The sequence below is a fragment of the Neovison vison genome, chromosome 11, assembly GCF_020171115.1.
Source record: "Neovison vison isolate M4711 chromosome 11, ASM_NN_V1, whole genome shotgun sequence".
Classification (NCBI taxonomy): Eukaryota; Metazoa; Chordata; class Mammalia; order Carnivora; family Mustelidae; genus Neogale; species Neogale vison.
The window spans coordinates 215,326,778-215,351,012 of record NC_058101.1 but is presented as its reverse complement, the minus strand read 5'-3'; the positions used below and the strand labels follow the sequence as shown (position 1 = coordinate 215,351,012).

The 24,235-nt window shown below is 43.0% G+C and overlaps 1 protein-coding gene, 1 long non-coding RNA gene and 1 other non-coding gene across 3 annotated transcripts in view; all 3 read right to left on the bottom strand.

The window, feature by feature from the left end:
• LOC122890426 overlaps window positions 1-24,235 on the bottom strand; it is a 543,550-nt gene that overhangs the window by 332,881 nt on the left and 186,434 nt on the right. The gene's annotated exons all lie outside the window — the stretch shown is intronic.
• LOC122890803 lies at window positions 15,876-16,025 on the bottom strand. The gene has a single exon (XR_006381225.1). It is a non-coding gene; the product is annotated as a small nucleolar RNA SNORA62/SNORA6 family (small nucleolar RNA).
• Window positions 18,279-24,074, bottom strand: LOC122890070. Its single transcript, XR_006381041.1, has 3 exons — window positions 24,053-24,074; window positions 23,049-23,176; window positions 18,279-19,365 (listed from the first exon to the last, which is right to left on the bottom strand). It is a non-coding gene; the product is annotated as an uncharacterized LOC122890070 (long non-coding RNA).

The window sequence follows — 24,235 nt, the reverse complement described above, 5'->3', positions numbered from 1 at the left end:
CTGCGTCTGGGGACCAGCATTAACTTGGAGACTGGTTGAAAGCACTCCAAAAGAGCAAAGGATCGCGGGGGGAAATTGTGGGAATCGGGGCGGCTAGGGAGAGGGGCTTAAGTCCCCGGTCCCAGACAGCCTCCCCAGCACTGAGGCAGAGAGAGTGTGGCGGAGAAACCAGCTCCTGGTCCCTAAGCCGCCAGCGCACCCCAGAGCGCATGGGTTCCGGCTCCTGAGAGGGGATGGGAGCCGTGCCGGTCTGCAGAACATGCGCTAGCCCTACCACAAAGCTCGAGATACGCACGCACGTCCCTCAAGCTCCCCTGAGTTACTGAGGCCCGGCCAGCGCTCCTTGACCCGCGCCATTGTTTCAAAGCCTAAGCCGCGCACGTGAAACTCTTCCCCTGACAGAGGCGAGCAAAAGCCCAGCCTGGGGCTTACAGACCAGCGCCCCGTTCTCAGTGCCCCAGACGCACGCCCGACCCACAGCCACCTCTGAAAAGAGGTGCGCGCAAGACGGGCACTCCCAGCCCGGGCCGGCGGCAAAATCTCAGTGTGCGATCCCTGCTTGGAACCTCTCTGGCGGTCGGGAGCTCCCAGACAGCCGCCACTACCTTGGCTTTGGGTACGAGCAAAAGATCCAGCGCCCCCAGGGTCTGCAACTTGGAACTTGCACTGCCAGAGGCCAAGGGGGAATTTATTCAGCTTCTGCACCCAGACTGAGGCTTCACTCTGAGAGGGAGATCAGGGTGCAGTTTGATTTCTTCTAATACTACAAAAACCATCAAAGGCGGTCAAGGTGAGAGGGAAAAAAGTAAACAAGCAAAAAAAACCGCCAGAGAACAAAAGCCTGAAAAAAAAACCAGTTTCCCCAGAGCCCACCCCCTTGAGGGGGGCGGGAGGACTCAACGCAGGAAACATCATTGACTGACAACCCACGTGGCAGGCCCCTCCCCCAGAAAACAAACCAAGAAAGAAAAAAAAAAAGACTACAAGAGAACCACCACTACTTCATAGGAAAACTTGTATTGTTCACTCGTTTCCACTATTCCGGTTCATAAATTTTTTTTTAAACATAGGTAGTTTTTTTAACCTATTTACCATCACAGCGAGCTGTACAGTACATCAAATTCCATAATACCTTTCTAACCTGAACTTTTTGATACATACACCTATGTTTTTCTTTTGCATTTTTATTTTTTGAATTCCTTTTTTTTTAATTTTAGTTTAGTTTAGTCTAGTATATTCCTTTTTATTTTTATCCTCTAATATTCATATAGCGTTAACTTGAAAGTAATCCCCTTTCCCCAATAAATACTACCCCTATAGGTAAACCAATTTTTAATCCCCTTTATCTTAGGAAAGTTGAGTCCTTTAACAAAGATGTCAAGATACATCCATGAAGAATCAAAACAACCTTCCTCGCACATACTGAGAATTTATAAGAACTCTCCCATCTTCTTCCAGCAGTGTTTCTGTGTTTTTTTTTATTTGTCCTGATAGTGTATAAATTTTACACTTGTGGTTCTTTTTGACGAGGTTCTTTCTTTATTTGCATATATATATATATTTTTCTTTCACTTGCCATATAATTGTAGCAGTCTTTTTATCTCTTTTTGTCTGTCTACTTCATAAATCTTACCTTGGGGCCCATCTGGGCTGAACCTTCTTTTTCATCTTCCCTTTCTTTCCTGTCTCTCTCTCTCTCTCTTTTTTTTCTATTTTTTCTTTTTCTTTTTCTTCTTTTCCTTTTTTTCTTTTTCTTTTTCTTTTCTTTTGTCTCTCGTTTGGGTGGGGAATCCTGATTGCTCAGAAGTGGTCCAGGGTGCACCTTGACTGCACCAGAGTTGATACATCCAGTTACATCTGTTCAGTCATCTCCCACCAAAATGACTAGGAGTAGGAATGCCCAACAGAAGAAAAATACAGAGGATGGACCTTCTGCAACAGAGCTAACGGCTATCAACATAGACAATATGTCGGAAAGAGAATTCAGGCTAACAATTATCCAGGCAATAGCTAGGTTGGAGAAAGCCATGGATGATCAAACAGAATTGATTAGGGCCTAACTGAAAGCGACAAGACAGGATGTTCACAATGTTAGGGCGGAGCTTAAAGCTACCAGGAAGGAGGTCCACAATGCTCTCAATGAGTTCCAATCTAATCTAAACTCTCTCAAAGCTAGGGTAACTGAGACAGAAGATAGAATTAGTGATCTGGAAGACAAACAGATAGAGAGAAAGGATCAGGAGGAAGCCTGGAACAAACAGCTTAGATCCCACGAAAGCAGAATCAGGGAAATAAATGATTCCATGAAGCGTTCCAACATCAGAATTATTGGAATCCCTGAAGGGGAGGAGAAAGAAAGAAGTCTAGAAGATATAGTGGAACAAGTCCTTCATGAAAATTTTCCCAATCTCGCGAAAGAAACCAGCGTTCGTGTACTAGAGGCTGAAAGGTCTCCACCCAAGATTATACATTCCAAAAAAAACATCACGACACCTGATAGTCAAATTGAGGAATTATAATTGTAGGTATAATCTCTTGAAAGCCTCCAGGGCAAAGAGGCTCCTTACTTACAGAGGGAAGCCCATCAGAATAACGTCAGACCTGTCCACAGAGACCTGGCAAGCCAGAAGAGGCTGGCAATATATATTCAGGGCACTAAATGAGAAGAACATGCAGCCAAGAATACTTTATCCAGCAAGACTGACATTCAAAATGGATGGAGAGATAAAGAGTTTCCATGGAGGACAAGGGGCATTAGACACGAGTAGGGAATTTGGGTAAATTGGAAGGAGAGGTGAACCATGAGAGACTATGGACTCTGAAAAACAATCTGAGGGATTTGAAGTGGCGGAAGGGTGGGAGGTTGGGGTACCAGGTGGTGGGTATTATAGAGTGCACTGCTTGCATGGAGCACTGGTTGTGGTGAAAAAATAATGAATAATGTTTTTCTGAAAATAAATAAATTGAAAAAAAAATAAAGCAGAGACTCCAAAAAAAAATAAAACAAATCATATCAATGATCATAATAACCAAAATGGTCTCTTTGAAAAGGCAAAGACTACAATATTTACAAAAAAGAAACACAATTATATCTCCATGTAGAAATCCATGTCAAAAATCAAAATCTTCTGCACAAGAAAGGAAACAGTCAACAAAACAAAGGCAACCCACAGGATGGGAGAAGATATTTGCAAATGACTATACAGACAAAAGGCTGATATCCAGGATCTATAAAGAACTTCTCAAACTCAATACACACAAAACAGTTAATCATGTCAAAAAATGGGCAGAACACATGAAAAGACACTTCTCCAATGAAGACATACATATGGCTATCAGACACATGAAAAAATGTTCATCATCAGGGAGATTCCAATTAAAACCACATTGAGATACTACCTTACACCAGTTACAATGGCCAAAATTAGCAAGTCAGGAAACAATGTGAGTTGGAGAGGATGTGGAGAAAGGGGAACCCTCTTACACTGTTGGTGGGAATGCAAGTTGTTGCAGCCAATTTGGAGAACAGTGTGGAGATTCCTCAAGAAATTAAAAAGAGAACTTCCCTGTGGCCCTGCAATTGCACTACTGAGTATTTACCTCAAAGATACAGATGTTGTGAAAAGAAGGGCCATCTCTATCCCAATGTTAATAGCAGCAATGGCCATGGTTGCCAAACTATGGAAAGAACCAAGATGCCCTTCAACGGATGAATAGATGAGGAAGATGTGGTCCATACATACTATGGAGTATTATACCTCCTTCAGAAAGGACGAATACCCAACTTTTGTATCAACATGAACGAGAAGAGATTATCCTGAGTGAAATAAGTCAAGCAGAGAGAGTCAATTATCATATGGTTTCACTTATTTGTGGAGCATAACGAGTAACATGGAGGACATGGGGAGATGGAGAGGAGAAGGGAGTTGAGGGAAATTGGAGGGGGAGATGAACTGTGAGAGACTATGGACTCTGAAAAACAATCTGAGGGTTTTGAAGGGGTGGGGTGGTGGGAGGTTGGGGGAGCCTGTTGGTGGGTATTATGGAGGGCAGGTATTGCATGGAGCACTGGGTGTGGTGCATAAACAATGAAATCTGTTACACTGAAAAGAAATTAAATAGAAACAAACAAAATTTTAAGAGAGTGGCTATACAAAGAGTAAAATTAAAAACTAAGGAGAGGAAGTAAACGAATATTGGCAGTATATCTAAGTCATTTGCCAAGTGCTTTTTTTTTAAAGATTTTATTTATTTATTTGATAGACAAGGATCACAAGAGAGGAAGAGAGAGAGAGCGGGGGGAATCAGGCTCCCCGCCGAGCAGAAAGCCTGATGTGGGGACTCAATCCCAGGACCCTGAGATCATGACCTGAGCTGAAGGCAGAGGCTCAACCCACTGAGCCACCCAGGTGCCCCCCAAGTGCTTTTATTTTAAGTTTTTTTTTTAAGATTTTATGCATTCATTTGACAGATAGAGTAAGCAGAGAGGCAGGCAGAGAGAGAGAGAGAGAGGGAGGGAAGCAGGTCCCCTGCTGAGCAGAGAGCCAGATGCAGAACTCGATCCCAGGACCCTGAGATCATGACCTGAGCCGAAGGCAGCGGCTCAATTCCACCACAAAATGAAATACACATACTTCTTCAGTGACCACAGAAAAAAAAGAATCAAGAGGTTTCCCAAAAGAATTTACAAGAGCTGGGTCTTACATCTAAAAGTGGCTTTTACCAAGTAAAACTAACAGGTTGAAAGTCTTCAGGAAACACAGGGACATGAGAGAACATTCTGAGGAACACAAGTTTAACCCAAAGGCGCATGGTAAGAAGTGGCAAAGATGAGCTGGTAGGTAAGACAGAGCCAGAACATGAACAGGCCTCACAGGTCATTCAAGGAAAAAAGGCAATACCTCCTCAGGCAATCAGGCAGCCATCAGGCAGCAACCAAGAATTCTAGGCAGACAAGCTACATGAGCTCTATATTTCCTACAGAGATCACTGGACACCTGGCTGAGCAAAGCTACTCCAAGAGTCCAGGTGTAGGTCTGTACTGTAGAGATTTGCAATTAATGAAGTTCACACTGAACTGAAAAATTAAAGAATGAGGACTTAAATTAAGGTGGTAGTGACAGGAATACAGGAGGAATCAAACAACAGAATTTGGCATCCGACTGCTACAGTGGGTGTCTAATGATGCGTACAGACTGGTGGTTGTAGTGATGGTAATACCCTTTTCAGAAAAAACCTTATTAAAAACAATACAAACGTGAAGTTGGAAAAGATCTGAGTCAAGTGCAATAGTACAATATAAACCCAGCTGGAAATGTAAACTCTAAGGCTCATTTTATTACCTGCCAAATGGAGCGAAGTATCACACCCTTAAAAGGATTAAATGAGACAATCCATGAAATAGGCTTAATATGGTGCCTATTTATTAAATGCAGGTTAAGTGGTGGCCCTTATCAGCATTCGTATTAGGGCGAGTGTAGGTTACAGATGAAGACTTGATAAGGTGTCCCACTCTTCTTCCTGTTACCCAATGAATCTCCTTCTCGGTCTGTTGTTCCGATTACTCCCTCAATAATGGCCATTCAATAAACACTAAGCATGAAAAAGTGCAAATGTACACCTGTTTTAACAAAACCAAACGTTATCTTGGGGCATCACACAGTATTAACTATTTCAGTAATACACATTAAAAAAAAAAGAAAGAAAGAAAAAGAAAAAGCAAAGCACTGATTCTTTCTTTTAATTAAACAACAAAGACTATGATGACCCGTAGGGCTGTAGTACATGATTCTCTAGGGAATACACCTTCCACACCAGGTATTTTGACAGAATTTAATAAATAAGAGTATTCTTATCTTAAAGAACTGTAAATAGGAGGATTACTGCATCTAGTCATCTGGTCAGTCTGTGATGAGTTTAAGTTCTTAGATTGGGAAAGAGAAGGACAAATATATTTAAGTCCATAAATGAAGGATTATTAGTGAAGGATTTCAACATATAAAGCTTAATTATAACTTAAATAAGGAAATTTCCACTGTACATATTTTTAAAAAGATTTTATTTATTTGAGAGAGAAAGAGAGAGCACAAGCAGGCAGGGTGGCAGGTAAAGGGAGAGGGAGAAGTAGGCTCTCCGCCTAACAAGTAGCCCAATGAGGGACTTAATCCTAGCACCCTGGGATCATGACCTGAGCAAAAGGTATCCGCTTAACCGACTGACCCACCCGGCATCCCCAACTACACATACTCTTGCCAACAAGTTTTAACAGAGAAAACCTTCCTATTCAGAGATTTGGAAATGTATAAGTAGCTACTGACATATCCTGGGGGTGAAGGAGTGAGACATTACCAATCAATTATTTTCAATAAACTTTAGACAAGTAATTTGGCATCAAGATATTTCATTATTGCATTAGAAACTGCCAAAACTGACATAAATCACAGCATAACTGGAGGAACCAAGAAATCAATCAGTTCCATGAATTTCAGCGAACTTCAATTAACTGCAACCCAGGGTTTAAAATCCCAAACTGCATATGTGTCTACACATACACAATATCATTCAATGTGATATTTTTAAAGCTTTTATCCACAAAGTAATGGCAATAAACAGACACTGTGTATACTGATACTTTAAAGACACCCTAAAGCACTGAGAAAAAAAAATCTATGAAACATCATTACATCGAATTTCACTTAGTCTGGACAGCCACATTCCACAATCCTCACAAATGTTCAATAAAGAAAAAAAAACAGTCTAGTTGCAGAATTTCATGCTGCTAATATTCACCAAAATCAGAAATGAGTTCTTCATAAAGAATGCTGAGGTGTTCTTTGTATATTTACAGGCTCGGTAGACAAGAAGAGAGGCCCTGGGATTATCAGGAGTGGTCTATTAGGTACTTATAAGTTGGGGAGGGAATAAGTTAGGGATGGTGTCAGTCTCTATGGAATTTTGGAAGCAAGTTTCTAGGACCTTGAGGGGCTAGTTATTGTTTTGGGGAAAAGGTTATTCATGACCAGTAATTAAACCTTTATGTGAGACCCTTTCGATGTCTACCAGTGGGCCATATGCTCGGAAAAGTTTGTCAACACTATCTTGGAGGTTTAGATATAAAGTTTCCAAAGGAATTGTTAAAGTAGACTTATAGGATCCTGGTTGGGGGTAGGGGTCAGTCAGGCTAGGATTTCCTTTTGCCCTTAGCAAAGCCTTAAGGTGGGGGTAGTTGGGTCCCAAGAGGAGGGTCACTCTGCCTGTTTTAAGGGCTTGTCAGTAGGTAAGAAAATTTAATAATTTTTCTTCTGCCTCTGTTTCCCACATCATTCCCCCCTGAACTATGTTGACCCTTAAATCTTTACGGTAGTTGAAGATGGAAGGTCTCATCTTCTGTAACTTCTTCCTGCTGAATAGGGGTGTAGAGTTGTCCCTACCTACTTGGGTCAACATTGATCAGTTGAGGAACATGTAGGGAAGTTACAAAAGAGGGAGGCAGCTGAATCCAGCACTGACAGTAAGGAAGTGTCTCTGTGTCGGGGACCGCCTCCAGCCGGGAAAGCCCCCACCATTACACGATGGTGCTTGGCTCACTGCCAGCAAAATACGCTGCAAGTGAACACCGAACTTTCTGGTGAAGCCCACCTAAAGGAGGACATAGTCATTGGCTGTTTCAAATTTCATCAGCAAAGTAACAGGACTCTCATTGGCTCTCCCCATTGTTTGGCCCCTTATTGGTCACCCTGACACATATAAGCTAAGAAAGTTGTCGAAATAAAGAGATGAAGCATTAACACCATACCAGGCTGGTTGTCGTTCTTGCGGGCCGAGGGCGACATCTCTCTGCGTGGTAAGTATCATCTGTCGTCATGAAGTCATTGCAGCAATGGAGTTCGGCACCAAGGAGAGAAACACTGAACAAGGCAACACATTAAGATTATCAAGGCCGTAAGGATGAGAACTCTAAAAAGGAGATATTTAATTGTTGGCCAACAATTAGGTCCAACAATTGGACAATAAGGTCCTCCTTTAAACCAGGAACTTAACCAATCACTGAGAGAGAGAGAGAGAGAGAGAGAGAGATCCTGCAGAGCCTCAATCTGGGTATTCTTATCTTTTATTAGTCCTGTGACATTTATGTGATATTCTGGGATGTACACACTGCTTTGATAATTGCACATGTGTCACCCTATGCTGCTGTCAGGACATCTAAGGCCATCTTATTTTGTAGGACTGCCTTGCACATCTGTGAGACTTCGATAGTAAGTAAGGAGATGCTATTTAGTGAATCACTGAGTGCCTTTGCAGTATATTTATTAAGGGCTTCTACATGCCAAATGAAATCCTCTAGTCCCAAAGATGGAGCAAAAATGGATATGAAGTGATCATACCACTTAAAAACTGATCGTGTCCATCTTTGCTTTAAACTGGAGATTAGCTGGAGTAGTGATGATTATAGTATCATGCCCATGAATCCAGGCAAATCCTAAGGTGCAGTGACCTATCCACCCTGGAGGAAGCCAGGGCCATAGGTTAGTTCCACATATCCAGTGGGTTCCATCTGGAGCTGTCCATCTAATGCCAGGTCACCTTACCCAATCAGTAGCAAACCTGTCAGTAGCCTGGAGTACTATTATTTCAGAACACATTTCTAATGATAGTCGTCCCAGATGTCGTGTGCATTTTGCCCATGTATCATATGTAAGATTTCTTTGGCCCTGGCCTAAAACTGCCTTTTGACTGAGCTGTCCAATGATGGGTAGGAACCACAAATATGTATCCCAAATTTGATATATGCCATCCTTGGTATAGCGATGAGGAGGGTTTTGTAGCTTAGGCTTAGGCCCTAGTTGGTGGGTATTAATTTGTGGGCTTGTAAGGTCAGTTAGGACTTTAATAGTTTGAGAGTATGAAAAAGCTTGGTCATGGGGTCCTGGTGAATTCCATGTTTCAATGAGGATGGGCCAGGAAGAAACATCTGGATTAGTGATAGAGTTATCCTGGTACATAGTGTCTCCATATATTATATCTGAAATATAATCCTGCAGAGAATGCCAATCAGTGCCCTGTAAAGGCAAAACACACCAGGGTAACCTGGATGTACTTGACATAGGCAAAATTCCACATATCCAACAAACTGATTATGTAGTTCAGTATAATGCTGTGCCCACTGTAGAAAGGAACTGTCAGTTAAGATAGGTGAAAAAAAAGATAAAGAGAATTACAACCTTCATTTTGGCTTGAAGAGAAGTTTGAGGTCTTCTAAGGGCTCACAGGAGTAAGAAGGCACATTCATTTGCTCACTGGGTCCCTGTGAAGGAGGTTAGGGTTTTACTTTAGATATACGCACCCAGGAAGAGTGTCTATCTAGCTTTCCCGCAGTGGGAGTACATAGTATGACCCGATATGGACCTTTCCATTTTGGATGTAGGCTTTCTGTTGTATGTGATTTCCAATATTTTTTTAAATAAACCATGTCTCTGAGATTTACATGGGGTGGGTTTTCAGCTATAATTAAATCGGGTTTGGGGAGTACATGATTAGTATCTTCATTGAGTACCTTATAAGTTAAACCAGCCTCTAGTGAGTATTTAATAAGGCATTAGAATCTTCATCTAATAACAGATCTATGGAAAGAGATATTTGATATACATATATATATAATAACTCATAACTACATAATAATTATAATAATCATTATTATATAATATTATTATGTAATAAGTCAAAAGGGCTGAGTCCTAGAGGTTGTTTTGGAGCAGTTCTCATCGTGAGAAGTCCTATTGGTAGGAGAGTAATTCAATTTTCCTGGGTTTATAGACTAAGCTTAGTAATATGACATTTTAAAGTATGATTAGTTTTTTCTACCTTTCCAGAAGATTGTGTATGCCAGGCTGAATGCAGGAAACATTTAACTTTTTAAGGCTTTCGCAATTGCAAAGTGCTAGTGGGCACTACGCCACACCTAGATTTTCTTACTCTTTTCATGAAAACTACTGTCATCAGTAAACCAAGTATCATTTGTATTTTATACAGGGCATCTTAAATCTGGCCAAATACAGTAAGCAAGATCAGTAACATCTGAACAGTTATGCTCTATAGGGAAATACAATGGTCAAGGTGATAGTTAAGTTATACAATTGTTTGGGAATCAATTCTAATTTCCAGTTGTTTAACCAAGTGCCATGGGCTCTTGTTATAACCCCCCCCAGAATAAAAATGCAAGAAGATCCTCTGAATGAGCTATTGTGCAACTTTTCTGAAGTTCACCTCAAATTGTTTAGCTTAGGTAAACAAACATTTAAATGCAATCCAATGTAGAATGTAACATTCATAACGGTGTTATTAAAACATAATTTTTCTCTCTAAAATAACCCTCATTTCCAGAGATAGCCAAATCAGGACTAGTTTATTTGAAAAACAAGTCCAGTTTTATCAAATGTGGCCTAATTATTTACAAAAGCTCAGCAATAACAGTGAGTGATCATATAGATCTTTTAGAATCTGCTTTACTGGAACTTCTTGTAAGGAAATTCTAGGTTGAACTTGTTATAGCCTCTCCAGGCCAGAAGCCAAGCCATGTACTTGCCATCAGACATGCCTGCAATACCTGTCGATTTGGGTGAATTCCTCTTCTTGAGGTCCCCAGGGTATCCAGAGGTTCCAGCGCCTGACAGGAAGTGACATTCTTTACTCACCTGGAAAGGCTGCTGGGAACAGTGTAAGCCACGTATTGGGCCCACAGTTCCAAGGGGCTTTATGGCTCCAGGTTTCAAAAAGGCAACCTGAGTTCCTTAAGGCTGTCTGGTCATATCTGAGTTGTTCCTTTTGTCTTTCTCAAATAGGGCATTCCAGTCAAAGCCTTGGTAAAACAACCCATGTTTCCCATGGTGTTCTATTACAAGGAGAACAGATTATTATTGAACTTATTCAAAAGACTGATTGCCATGGAGGAAAATACTTACTGAGACCTTTTGAGTTTTAGAAGGTTCAGACAGAGAGAAAAGGTGAATGTTTTATTTACAAATAAATATTTTTACATTGCTGTAAGTCATGGACCTCTTAAGAAAAACGTTTCCTTAGACTGGAAGAGCAAACCATAGAGTACCAGCAATGGTTAAAAGGACAGCTCCAACAGAGGAGCAGAAGCCATGTTTTCCCGCCAGGAAGGAGGGGTTAAGCAGTCCATGTCAGGCCAAAGAAGAAAGGGAATTTCTCTGAAACAAAGGGAGTTTTGGCAGCTGCCTTGGAATATTCCTTAAAGTCTCCATCTCAAGTTAGACTAACCCCAGTTGGCTCCAGTTATAGCCATTAACACAGAAATGAGTAAAGGAGAAGCCCCGAACTCTATGAGGAGAAACAGACAGAGGGAAAGTCAGAGTCCCCTTTCCTACGGGTGGCCTAGCAACCTGGGTTTACTAGAAGGTTTATTTACATAATTATCACCCAATATGTCAGGAGGGAGTTGACTAGCTCACTCGTTCGGGCAAACACATTCTGCAAAACGCCCTTAGGTCGGGGTCCTGGTGTACAGCAATGACGGCTTAGGGATAAACAAGGAAGGCACCCTAGGTTCATTCACCCTGTTTCCTGTACAGGGGTCTAACGGATAGATCCCACTGAGGCCATGCAGTGTTACAGGAGCTCAGTCCTCTCCTAAGTTTTGCAATCCAAATTATTTCCAGTGGGTTCAAAGGCATCCCACGGTAGAGTCCTTGGGACTGAAGAAGCCTACTGAGGCCATGCTCCCAGAAAAGGAAAGAAGGTCCATTATCTAATCCCCCCTGATGCCTGAGTCGCGTCCCACACAGGATATGTCAGAGCTGCCCATATGTCAAAAGCCGCCCTCAAGAAGGCGTCCCTCAAGACCTCGCTATTGATCTCCATTCTACCTTCTCGGGAAGGCATTCCTGCCATAAAAGGCCCTGGAGGGGTGCCGGCATCCCTCTTCTTCCCCATTGCATCCTAGGCTACACATGGGTGCCCGGTGAATGGAGTAGGATATTGTGCCATCCTATACTCTAAAAGTTGTGGGGCTGCCCTGCCATTTTTAACCCATGGGAAACAAAAAAAAAAATGTTTGTCAAGGGGAAATTACCCAATTTCATAGCTTTAAATAGTTTGGAGAAGACACTGACGTGAAACAGTAAAGACTGAAACCCATCATGATCTATGTGACATTCCAACACATGGGGTCCTTACCACCCACTTCCCTAGGAAACGATCCCTGGTTGCGTTTTAATTCAATCGGGTACTGCTTTTGGCCATCTCCCAGTGGAGGTCCCATGGCAGGAAGTGGCTAGGCCAGGCATGTGGAGGAGATCACATTAGATCATTCAGGAAGAAACCTCACATGGGAGTCTTAAGAATGGCAGCGGTCCTTCATGGTGACTTAGGTGGCTGTCCCGTGCCCAAGAAAGCCAACTTTATGTAAGAACAGGAATAAAGAGACGACATCAAGTTTCTGGGTCTTATTACCATTCCGGCTAGCGTACTAACTTCCAGCCAAAAATCTGATGTTTTCTTCCCTGTGGATTAGCCACAGGGTAGAGGATTAAAGTCTGAGCAACTGACATGCAAGTGTTCCAATAAGACCATACTCCTTGTAAAGCCCTGAAGTGAGAGTAAAGGAAGGAGTGAGAACGGACTCACCAACTTTGCACCAAAGCTCAGAGTCCACATGTAAAGACTCACAGCCCCAGTTGGACACCAAATGATGAACTTCTAGAACATAGGTGAGGTTTGGTGGGGTGAGGTCTGGAGCTCAGTACCAAGAAAGGATTCTTGAGGCCTCTCTGGTGCAAAATGGTGATTTATTAAAGTATGGGGACAGGACCTGTGGGCAGGAAGAGATGCTGCCCTGGGGTTCTCAGGAGTGGTCTATTATATACTTGTAAGGTGGGGAAGGGATTAGGGATGGTGTCAGTCTCTAAGGAATTTTGGAAGCAAGGTTTCTAGGACCTTGAGGGGCCAGCTATTTTTTGGGGGAAAGTTTATTCACTACTAGTAGTAAAACCTTTTTGTGAGACCCTTTACATGTCTATCAGTAGGCCATATGCTTGGGAATCATCGTCAACACTATCAGGGAGGTTTAGAGATAAAGTTTCCAAAGGAATTGTTAAAGTGCTCACAGGGTCCTGGTGAGGGGTAGGGGGGGTCTAAATTTCTTAAAAATGATTACAACAAAGGACACCTGGGTGGCTCAGTTAGTTAAGCTTGAGCTCAGGTTGTCATCTCAGAGTCCTGGGATCAAATTCCACATCAAGCTCTTTGCTTACCAGGAACACTGCTTCTCATTTCTGCCTGGTCTGCCTCCTCTGCCTGACCCTCCCCCTGGATTGTGCATGTGCCCACAGGGGCTCTCTGGCTTGAGAGCACATCTGCTCGAGCTCTTGCTCTCTCTCTTGCTCTCTGACAAAAAATAAATAGAATCTTTAAAAGTAATCATTTTGCCTGCTTTTTACTTTCTCAATGTGGTTAATGAAGCTTGAAATTTCATGTGGCCTGCAATGCATATCTTACATTGGACAACACTGGGGAGTCAGAACATCAAACGGGACATTTGTCATACCACGAGCAAAAAACAGCTTTAAATTTACATACACAACACGTTTTAGAGGATAAATATACTCTCCAATCTCAGCTAAGAACATCGCCAAAGGCAAGGGAAGCAAGGGCAAAAATGAACTTTTGGGATTTCATCAAAATCAAAAGCTTTTGCACAGCAAAGGAAACAGTTAACAAAACCAAAAGACAACTGACAGAATGGGAGAAGATATTTGCAAACGACGTATCAGATAAAGGACTAGTGTCCAAAATCCATAAAGAACTTAACAAACTCAACACCCAAAGAACAAATAATCCAATCAAGAAATGGTCAGAGGACATGAACAGACGTTTCTGCCAAGAAGACATCCAGATGGCCAACAGACACATGAAAAAGTGCTCCATATCACTCGGCATCAGGGAAATACAAATCAAAACCACAATGAGATATCACCTCACACCAGTCAGAATGGCTAAAATCAACAAGTCAGGAAATGACAGATGCTGGCGAGGATGCGGAGAAAGGGGAACCTTCCTACACTGTTGGTGGGAATGCAAGCTGGTGCAACCACTCTGGAAAACAGCATGGAGATTCCTCAAAATGTTGAAAATAGAACTGCCCTATGACCCAGCAATTGCACTACTGGGAATTTACCCTAAAGATACAAACGTAGTGATCCAAAGGGGCACGTGCACCCGAATGTTTATAGCAGCAATGTCCACAATAGCCAAACTATGGAAAGAACCTAGATGTCCATCAACAGATGAATGGATCAAGAAGATGTGGTATATATACACAATGGAATACTATGCAGCCATCAAAAGAAACGAAATCTTGCCATTTGCGACAACATGGATGGAACTAGAGCGTATCATGCTTAGCGAAATAAGTCAAGCGGAGAAAGACAACTATCATATGATCTCCCTGATATGAGGGAGTGGTGATGCAACATGGGGGCTTAAGTGGGTAGGAGAAGAATCCATGAAACAAGATGGGATAGGGAGGGAGACAAACCATAAGTGACTCTTAATCTCACGAAACAAACTGTGGGTTGCTGGGGGGAGGGCGGTTGGGAGAAGGGGGGAAGGTTATGGACATTGGGGAGGGTATGTGCTTTTGGGTAAATTGGAAGGGGAGATGAACCATGAGAGACTATGGACTCTGAAAAACAGTCTGAGGGGTTTGAAGTGGCGGGGGGGTGGGAGGTTGGGGTACCAGGTGGTGGGTATTATAGAGGGCACAGCTTGCATGGAGCACTGGGTGTGGTGAAAAAATAATGAATACTGTTTTTCTGAAAATAAATAAATTGGAAAAAAAAAGAGCTATTTAAATGCTAACTTGGTGTAACCAATATAAACAAAACTTTCCAATCTCAATGTAACTGTTATTTAAATTTCAACATTGCAGAATTAGATTTTTGGAACTTATTATGAATACAGTTTTTCAAACGACAAAAGTGATACCAGCTCATCTAAACTATCGACGTTATAGAGAAGCATACACACACTCACAAAAGAATCCAAAAGAATCCACCATGCTACTTCTCAGGATATTTTGGTCACTCATTACTTCCAGGTAAATGTATTAAGTGATATGAAATATTAAGGTGGGATTATATGTTTTATCACTCTGAAACTTGTTTTATTCTAATACTGTGAACACTTCCTTTTATTAGATATTCTTTCTAAAACTTCACATTTTACTTTGAAATAATTACAGTTTCACAGGGTGTTGCAAAAACAGTATGAAGTCCCATATAATTTCCACCCCATTTCCCAGACAGGGTTGCATCCTCTGGATTACAGGACATCAAAACCAGGAAACTGACATTGGGATGCATGTGTACCATTTTAGGTCACCTACTCACAAGTGTCGATTCAGGTAACAACCACCACAATCAAGATCAGATTTCATCAACACAAAAACATTCCCTCTCAGTAGCCCTTTCCAGTCACAACCACCCACCCCACCCCCAACCTCATCAGCCCTAACCCTTTGGTGACTGCTAATCTAACTTTGTGATAACAAAAACGTGATTGGCTGCCTACAGTGAGTGACCTGTACAGATTGGCTTTTTCCACTCAGCATCATGCCCTTGAAATCCACACTAGTTGCTGCATGCATCCAGAGTTTGTTCCTTCTTAACTGCTGAGAAGTATTCCATCTAGTATGGATGTGCCACTCAAGTACTGAAGGACATTTGGGTTATTTACAGTTTTTACCATATGAAAAGTAAAGCTGACAGTATTAAGACCTGCAAAATATTTGTAACTATTACACAGTTTAGTATCAATTCCCTGACCTCTATGTAGACTCTTTTGTTTGTTTGTTATTAACTTGCAGCAAGAATTACTATCAAACTCCATTTTTTGGGCCACAGACCCTTGTGGTCTTAGCAAAAGACCTGCCCCTCATGAAGCATACTACCAACATTTAATGAGTGCATTGGCCAGGCAGCTCTTTTTTGTTGTAATAATGATGTAACAAATGAATTTACACAGAAAATGTATATGCAGAGAACACTAATTCCTAGTGCAAATGCTGGGTCACAAGCTAAAAATATTTTTAAAGGAATTGCTACCAACTGGTCTTCAGAAAATCAAAGCAGCTTATCTTAGCCACCAAGGCTGTTACAATGTCCACTTCTTACAAGATGCACTAAGTTTTTTGTAGTCTTTAAAATCTGACTTGCCAAAAAATGTTGTTTTGTATTGAAGTAATAGAAGTTATATATTTCTCATGTTTCTGGACTTGATTTGTCATTCTTTAACTATCTATTCATGTTCTTTGGCCAACATTCTATTGAAAGGTTAGTTCACTAACCTATCAAACTTGGCTCTAACATACGTTACAAAGAAATAGCCTTTAAAACTACATGTATCTGAAATCCGACACACATATTAATAGCCCAAGACAATATCTGACTTTTCAATGTGGACGATAAAAATTTAGTGGATATGGTTCCCCAATTGATAAGTGCTCTTCTACTACACACAATGTCTTTATTAAGAAATTGCATCTAATTCCAGCTCTAAGTGAAAAAAATGAATGTAGGGATGCCTTGGTGGCTAAGGCACTTAAGCAACTGAATTCAGCTCCTGTCATGATCCCAGAGTCCTGGGATCGAATCCCGCATGGGGCTTCCCACTTAGCAGGGAGCCTGCTTCTGCCTCTGCCTGCTGCTCTCCCTGCTTGTGCTTCCTCATTCTCCCCCACTTCCCACGACAAATAAAATCATTTTAATTAATTAATTAATTAAAACCTGAATAGATATCACTTCTCTTAAATTCCCTGTGAAATACCAAAACATCAATTTTCTGTAACATCAAAACTATCTCCAGTTTCATTAAGAAACATGGCTGGCCTCTCTTTCGCATTTAAGGTCATCTAACCGATAGTTCCCAATAGCGCTCTTTAGACCAGCACTAGCAGCACTAACATCACCTAGTAACTTCTAAGAAATAAATGCAAATTCACAGGCCCCACCCAGACCTACTTCATAAAAAAAACCCGGAAGGTGGTGGGTAGAGCCAGAAATCAAGCAACGTGTTTCAACAAGCATTCCAGTGGATTCCGATACATAGGAAAGTTGGAGCACCACAACATTCAACAAATTTAGTAGAAAGACATTAAATCTGGATTGCCTTCCATACTTTTTCTTTTCATGAAAGACTTTGGCAAAGTTAATCACGCCACAGATACTAAGAATCCAGAGACATATTTTCATTCTCCCCCAAAGCAAAACAAAACAAAACGAAACAAAAAGAAAACTGGAAACTGGATGTTAGCTTTATTTCCTACAAAAAGGAATCCCTAAAACTATGAATTGATCACAAGAAATTTCCTTAGAGAAGAAAAACCCAAAATGAACCACAGAGAACCAAGAGGTCAGAACTGATATCTTTCAAACCGGAGACTCAATTAGTTTTGTATCATACACTGCCTGATACCCCCATTCCTACACGGAACTACAACCTATAGCACTTTCAATATTCAATAAACTAGCATATTAAACAAAACCTAGAAAACTATAATTATGGAAATATTTGTGGTCCAGGGAATAAACAAATAAATTGGTCAAATAAAAGTAATTCTGCATGGGCAGAATAAAAGTGACCTTTATGTTGTTTGGTCCCCTAATTTCTTCTAAGCATGTATTACCACCTTCAGAACCAAAAGAAAGGAGAATCAGGAATATATGGAATGATACAGGAAAATACCCTACAAATACATCAGTTATTTTTTAAATTTTACCAATGCGCTGATAATCTCTCTCCTTCATGGGATCAAAATTCAAAAGAGGCTTTGGTAGTACCAGATAAACCGAGTTCCAACCTTCATGCTTATTAAAGTTTGAAACTCAAAGTGAACTCATGGCTATTAACCCAGTTACAAGCAGGTGTTTTTATGGTAGCTACCTCCTATCCACCTGGGTAAGTGCCCCATTTCCCTTCAAGTAAGACCTTCTGAGCAGGGAGCCCGATGTGGGGCTCAATCCCAGGACCTCAGGATCCTGACCTGAGCCAAAGGCAGATGCTTAACCAACTGAGCCACCCAGGCACCCCAAGACCACAGAACGTTTTTTTGTTTGTTTGTTTGTTTTTAAGATTTTATTTATTTATCTGACAGAGAGAGATTACAAGTAGGCAGAGAGGCAGGCAGAGACAGAGGAAGAAGCAGGCTCCCCGCTGACCAGAGAGCCCGATGTGGGGCTCGATCCCAGGACCCTGGGATCATGACCTGAGCCAAAGGCAGAGGCTTAATCCGCTGAGCCACACAGGTGCCCCAGAAATGTTTGGTTTTGACTGAAGTTCATTTTAAGCTGAATTTTTATTTCTTGAAACCTGGAATATTCTGGCAGACTTATGATATTCGACAACTTTTACTTCTAGAAAAGAATGAACAGTGTATAAACCTTCTATCGTACATAGGAAATCTCATCTCTTCTCAGAAAGCAGTCATCAGGTTTATTTTCTCCCTGACTAACCACCAAGTACTCGACAGATTTGAAGATCCAATACAGGCTGATGATACTGGCATTCTACATCCCCTTTAATTACCTGTTCCCCGCAAAAGCAACTTCATCTTTAAATGTATTGCGAATGCTCTTAATATGAAGTTTTAAGTAAGATTCTTTTAACATATCCCTTCTAGCAGTTTCTTCTCTCAACGAAAGGATCATTTAAATAGTTTTTCTAAACTGAGAAAGGGAGGGAAAGGAGAGCATGATCTAATCCTGATGAAAAATTAAAATTTCCCTTGTTTACCTTATGATTTCCACTATTCCTGATTTCTAACACTGCAGTTTTCTTGCAGTGTCTTTACTGACAATTCTTCTTTGACACAACAGTCAATCACTGCATAGAACTGAAATTAAAGCTCAATACGTGGAGTGAATGGTCAAGACTTCCATTTAACAGAATTAATTCACAGTCCTCAACAGAATATACTCTGTGTACAACTTCCAACTTATAGGTATATGAGCACAAGAGAACTTACACGATGGACAGCATAACCCCTCCATCGATACCCAACTTGTTCTGTTCCCATTCTTAAACTGCCTTTAGACACCAGGTCACGTGCACACCCATCTAGTTCCTCAAAACAGATTTTGCGCATGACGGATCTGCGCTTCCTCAGCAGACTTTTAAGACTTTCTTGGCCACGTAAATAACCAAATGGACACCCAAAAAGGATTAGGAATCATCTAGTTGTTGCTCAGGTCAATGTGCTCATGCTCTGAAGATCCACACCGCTCCAGGAAGTACTTTCAAGGCACTGCCTAAAGCATCCAAGACTCAAGTTCTGGGTTTAAATTCCAGCCCCTGGTGAGAAAAACAAAATGAGAAAAACAGGTATATTACTTTTAAGGACACACTTCATAAAGACAACTTTCCCCTATCCTAGTAACATTACAGACACAGGATTCAAGCCCTAGTATGAAAGCTTATTTATTACATAAAACTTTCAAATGGATGGAACAGTTTTAGGCAGATTCCAACTAAAACTCGTCTTCATCTATTCCATACACTTTTCCTGAAGCCCTGTCACTGCCAGGCACTGTACTACACAGTTTAGAAAAATAAAGATGTGAAAAGAGAGGTCCTGCCCTCAGGGGGCACCTGTGTGGCTCAAATCAGTTAAGGGTCAGATGCTCAGGATCTCAGGGTCATCAGATGGAGCCTCATGTGGGGCTCAGAGTCTGCATGAAGACTGATTAAAACTTTCTCTCTCACTGTCCCCACCCTCCCTCCCTCTCTCAAAATCATTAGGTTGTTTTTTTTATTTTTATTTTTAAAAGGTCCTACCCTCAAAAATGGTAAAATGTAATAGGTGATCCAATAAAACTTCTGTTCAAGTGTTAAATGAATTGTACATGATTTGGAGGGTGAGGTAAGCCAATAAAAAATACAATTCGAGTGTTGCAAAGATGAGCTACACCTGACTGGAGTGATGAAAAGGCTTCCTGAGACATCTAGGAGTCCAAATGGTAGTGAGGCAGGACACAGAAGCAAGGGAAAGCATTTAAGAGAAAATCTAGAGGAAGAGAAGGTGTGAAGGTATGGAAATGAGGTCCCATGGTCCCAGCCCAAGACACAAGCAGTTGGCAGGAAACACAGACCCCTATATGTGGAGGGCACATGGGGATTGGTGGCAGTCTGCTTGCAGAAATCCTAAAGGAACACCAAAGAACTGAATCAGGAGCCCCTCGTGATGCTTGGCATTTGGACTTTATTTCAAAGGCAATGAGAGGGGCACCTGGGTGGATCAGTGGCTTAAAACCTCTGCCTTCTGCTCAGGGCATGATCCCAGGGTCCTGGGATCCAGCCCCACATCTGGTTCTCTGCTTGGCGGGGAGCCTGCTTCCTCCTCTATATCTCTCCACCTGCCTCTCTGTCTACTTGTGATCTCTGTCAAATAAATAAGTAAAATATTAAAAAAAGGGAAAAAAAGTCAATGAAAACTGCCACGTAATTTAATTTGACCAAGCAGAGAGAGTTGGATTTGCTTTCCTCAGGCCTGGACGCATAAGGCTGTTGATGGTTATTATACAGTAAATGGTAGCTACCAGCCTGTGGGGTGAAGTGGAAAGGTGTGGATGACCTCTGAAGTGAAGGAAGAGCTGAAAAAGGATGGAGGAGGGAACAAACAACTAACTAGTATCGGCCTGCCCAAAAAACAACCTCCAAGAATCATAAATCCCAGATTCAGTAAGGCCTTTCCCAATGTACCCACAGAGAGTAACTATCTCTCCCATGGACTCATTTATTCCATGGGTGCGCCTCCTACCACTGAAGACCGTTTTGTCTCACCTTTTCAACATCCGTTCGGTTCCCTGAAAGCAGGCATTTTCTATCCACTTCACCAGTGACTTGAAAGAGCAATGACTGATAGAACTCTACAACTGAGGAGGCAAAAGCTTTCTCCGTTCATGGGCTGTGGAAAAGTTCCAGACACCAGAATTGATCCTTACACTACAGCTGAAAGAAGACACCTGTGTTCAAGGATGCAGGTAATTAAAAGGCACCAAGGAGCTATCCTATTTCTAGGATGTCTAAGGGTCTACACGCAGAGTGGAGCTCTAAAATAGTGTGAGGATGAAACAGCAGCACTGGTAAACTCACAACCATGCACACAAACACGGATGACCCTCCGTAAGGCAGGCCCAGGAGTGCATCCAACTGGATGACTCCACGTACACCAAATCCAGGAACATGCGCAAAAGCTCCCCAGCAACGGAAGTCAAGAACCGTGGCAGAAGTGACCCTCAAGAAGGTTGTCACAGTCTCTGGGGTCCTGGGTGTAAAGTCACATGGTGTGTTCCCCTTGTGAAGGTTCCTCAAGCTTTTGGCTTATGATCTCTGCACTTCTATGTATATATGCTGCGGTTCAAAAAGTTTACTTAAAGGGGTGCCTGGGTGACTCTGTGGGTTAAGCATCCAACTCCTGATTCTGGCTCAGGTCATGATCTCAGGGTCCTGGGATGGAGCCCTCAGTCTGGCTCCTGGCTCAGTGCAGAGTGTACCTGACATTCTCTCTATGTCCATCTGCCCTCCCCTGCCCCCACAGAGACTCTCTCAAGGAAACAAGTATCTTTAAGAGAATAAATAAGCCTTAAAAACAAACAAACAAACACAAAACTTCCTTCCCTTAAAAAGAAGAAGGGAACATTCCCATGGGGAGGAAGACAACACAACCAAAAAGGCCCAGGTGACAGAGCCAAAGAGAGACTGAGAGCCAAAAGAATACAGCATGTTTCAGTTCAGACTGCAAAGGAGACATCCAGGGATCCACTATTCCCCGAAGTTCTAACGAATTGAGTTAGTGCTGACCACTTCCTCACCCAGCTGCCGTTTACCAAAATAGTTTTGTTTTTGGTTTTGGTTTCATTTTTTATTGTGGGGGGGCATAAAGAGAGAGAGAGAAAAAGCACACAAGCGGGCAGAGAGGCAGGCAGAGGTGGAGAGAGAGGCAGGTTCCCCACCAAGACAGGAGCCCGATGCGGGACTCCATCCCAGGCCCCCAGGATCATGACCTGAGCCAAAAGCAGTGGCTTAAACCATTGAGCCACCCAGGCATCCCTATCAAAATTGTTTTTATTCATCTTGGAATTTCTTCAGCATTGACTGAAGCACAGGATGAATCTACATCACTCAAACCTCCCATCCCAGCAACTAACAGCATACACTGACAAGTTAGCTGGCCTGGCCTCAGAAAATGGCAGGCAACTAAGGAAAAGCAGACTAGCCTCTACACAAAGGTCTCAACTTCACATTATCCCCAACCCAATGAGCTAAACAGAAAGCCTACGGTAATAACCTACAGAAGTAACTACTCCTTGCACCAAAAGAAAGGAGATTGTGTGCTGCCCAAAAAGACTAATGTGTACCTTAACACTGCCTAGAAAGACACCCATCACCACTGCAGAAGATCATCAGAAAACAAACAAACACAAACTGACAATTCAGCTTTGCAAAAAATTACACTTTCTTTATCCAACCCCAACGTTTATCTTCAAACACAAGAAAGGAACAGACGTTTGCCAGTCAAGACAGAAAAAGCACAACAACCAGCATAACTGTACCTCCACCACCAAATCGCTCATGAGAAGAAAACGTAATTCAGGACAGGCAAATTAAAACCATTCTACACATGGTCAAAAGAAAACGTCTAAACTCCTCCAATCCACAGAAAAATCCCTGCTTCCTCTCTTTTTGAGCCCATCCATAACAATAGCCCAATGGATACAAGTGACAACCTAATCCAGCCCGTTAGAAATGAGACAAAATCTTGGACAAATGTCCTCCCACAAGTCATGCGGTGAAGAGGACCCCTTTGCACCCAACACGAAATACACACAACCAAAACCACACATCAACCACCTGCAAATACAAAAAAGCCATCCTCAACAAGTTGGAAAGAGGACCTCAAGGCTAGCCCTCCACCCTCTCCCACACCTTAAGAGACACAAGCTCTTCCACCAAAGCTAACCCAGATCTTCAAGTACCTGGTGGAAGTGCCTTCCCTCACATGGCAGAGGCTGCCTATGAAGGCTTCAGCGCAGCTTCTGAAGGTGCAGATGCTCAAAGCCCAAAAGCCTTTCTCTACAGCAGGTTCTCTGGTCATTCTGGCCTTCTGAGGCGTGAGGAGTGGGGGAAAGGGGAGGGAAGAGACAGGGATCCAGTTAAAAAGGAGAAACAGCAAAACACAGGCACTGGTGAGCCCTCGCAACTTCCCAGGCATCCAGTGTTGCAAACTTGGCTCTGAGACCAACCACCCACCCTTTCCAAGGACCCAAACAGGGACGGGGAGTGCACAGGGTGCCCCCAAGGGCACCCCACAACCTCAGGGCCCAGACCCTGCTACCTCTAACAGGCGGCAGAGATGGCAGCGGCCCAAGAGAGGCCGCGGTGGGCGCGGGGAGCGGGCGGACTTGTGGACTGCAGTGTGGAGCTGTCGGGGGGCGGGGGGGCGGTTGAAGCAGAGGAGATGCTGGCTGGATCTGGACTGGGCGCGCAGAGGCAGCCAGAGGCCAGTGGCGGGGAGTGGGACGGCTCCCTCCATCCCTCCTCACCAGGGTAAATCTCCCTTTCCCTGGGAGGAATGGCCACGGCAGTGGCAGAGGCGGACGATCGCTGAGGAGCCGGCGCCAGGGCTGCTGCACCAGAGCAGCCAGGCCTGAGCGGGAGCGACCCGGCCCGCTGCCGCCGCAGCCTCCCCCAGCCTCAACAATCTCCATTTTAACATCGCGCGCCTCTCTCGACCCTGGGGAGCCACGGAGACTTGTCATAGCCAGCCTCTTCTCGCCACCAACCCTCCCTCCCCTTCCACCCTCTCAGCTCAGAGCAGGTACCTGGTTGGGCTCTCCTTATCGCGCAAGGACAAGGGTTGGCTGTACCCCCGCCCGCCCACCCCAAAGCCCAAAGTGGGGCCACTGGAAGGAGAAATGCCATCCAGGAATTCCTCCCAAATCTAACCCCCTCCCTTCTGGGCGCCAGTCCTCAGCGCTACCTCTGCCCTTCCTCAGTTGCTGGCCCTCGCAGGAGCTGCCGCTGCCGCCGCTTGCGCAGCCCCCGCCGCCATCTGCGTTGCTGCCATGTGCGCCAGAGCCGCCGCTTGAGTAGCCAACACCACTTGTGCAGCCCACGCAGTCTGCGCCAACGCCGCTGTCTGCTCCACTGCTGCTACCGCCGC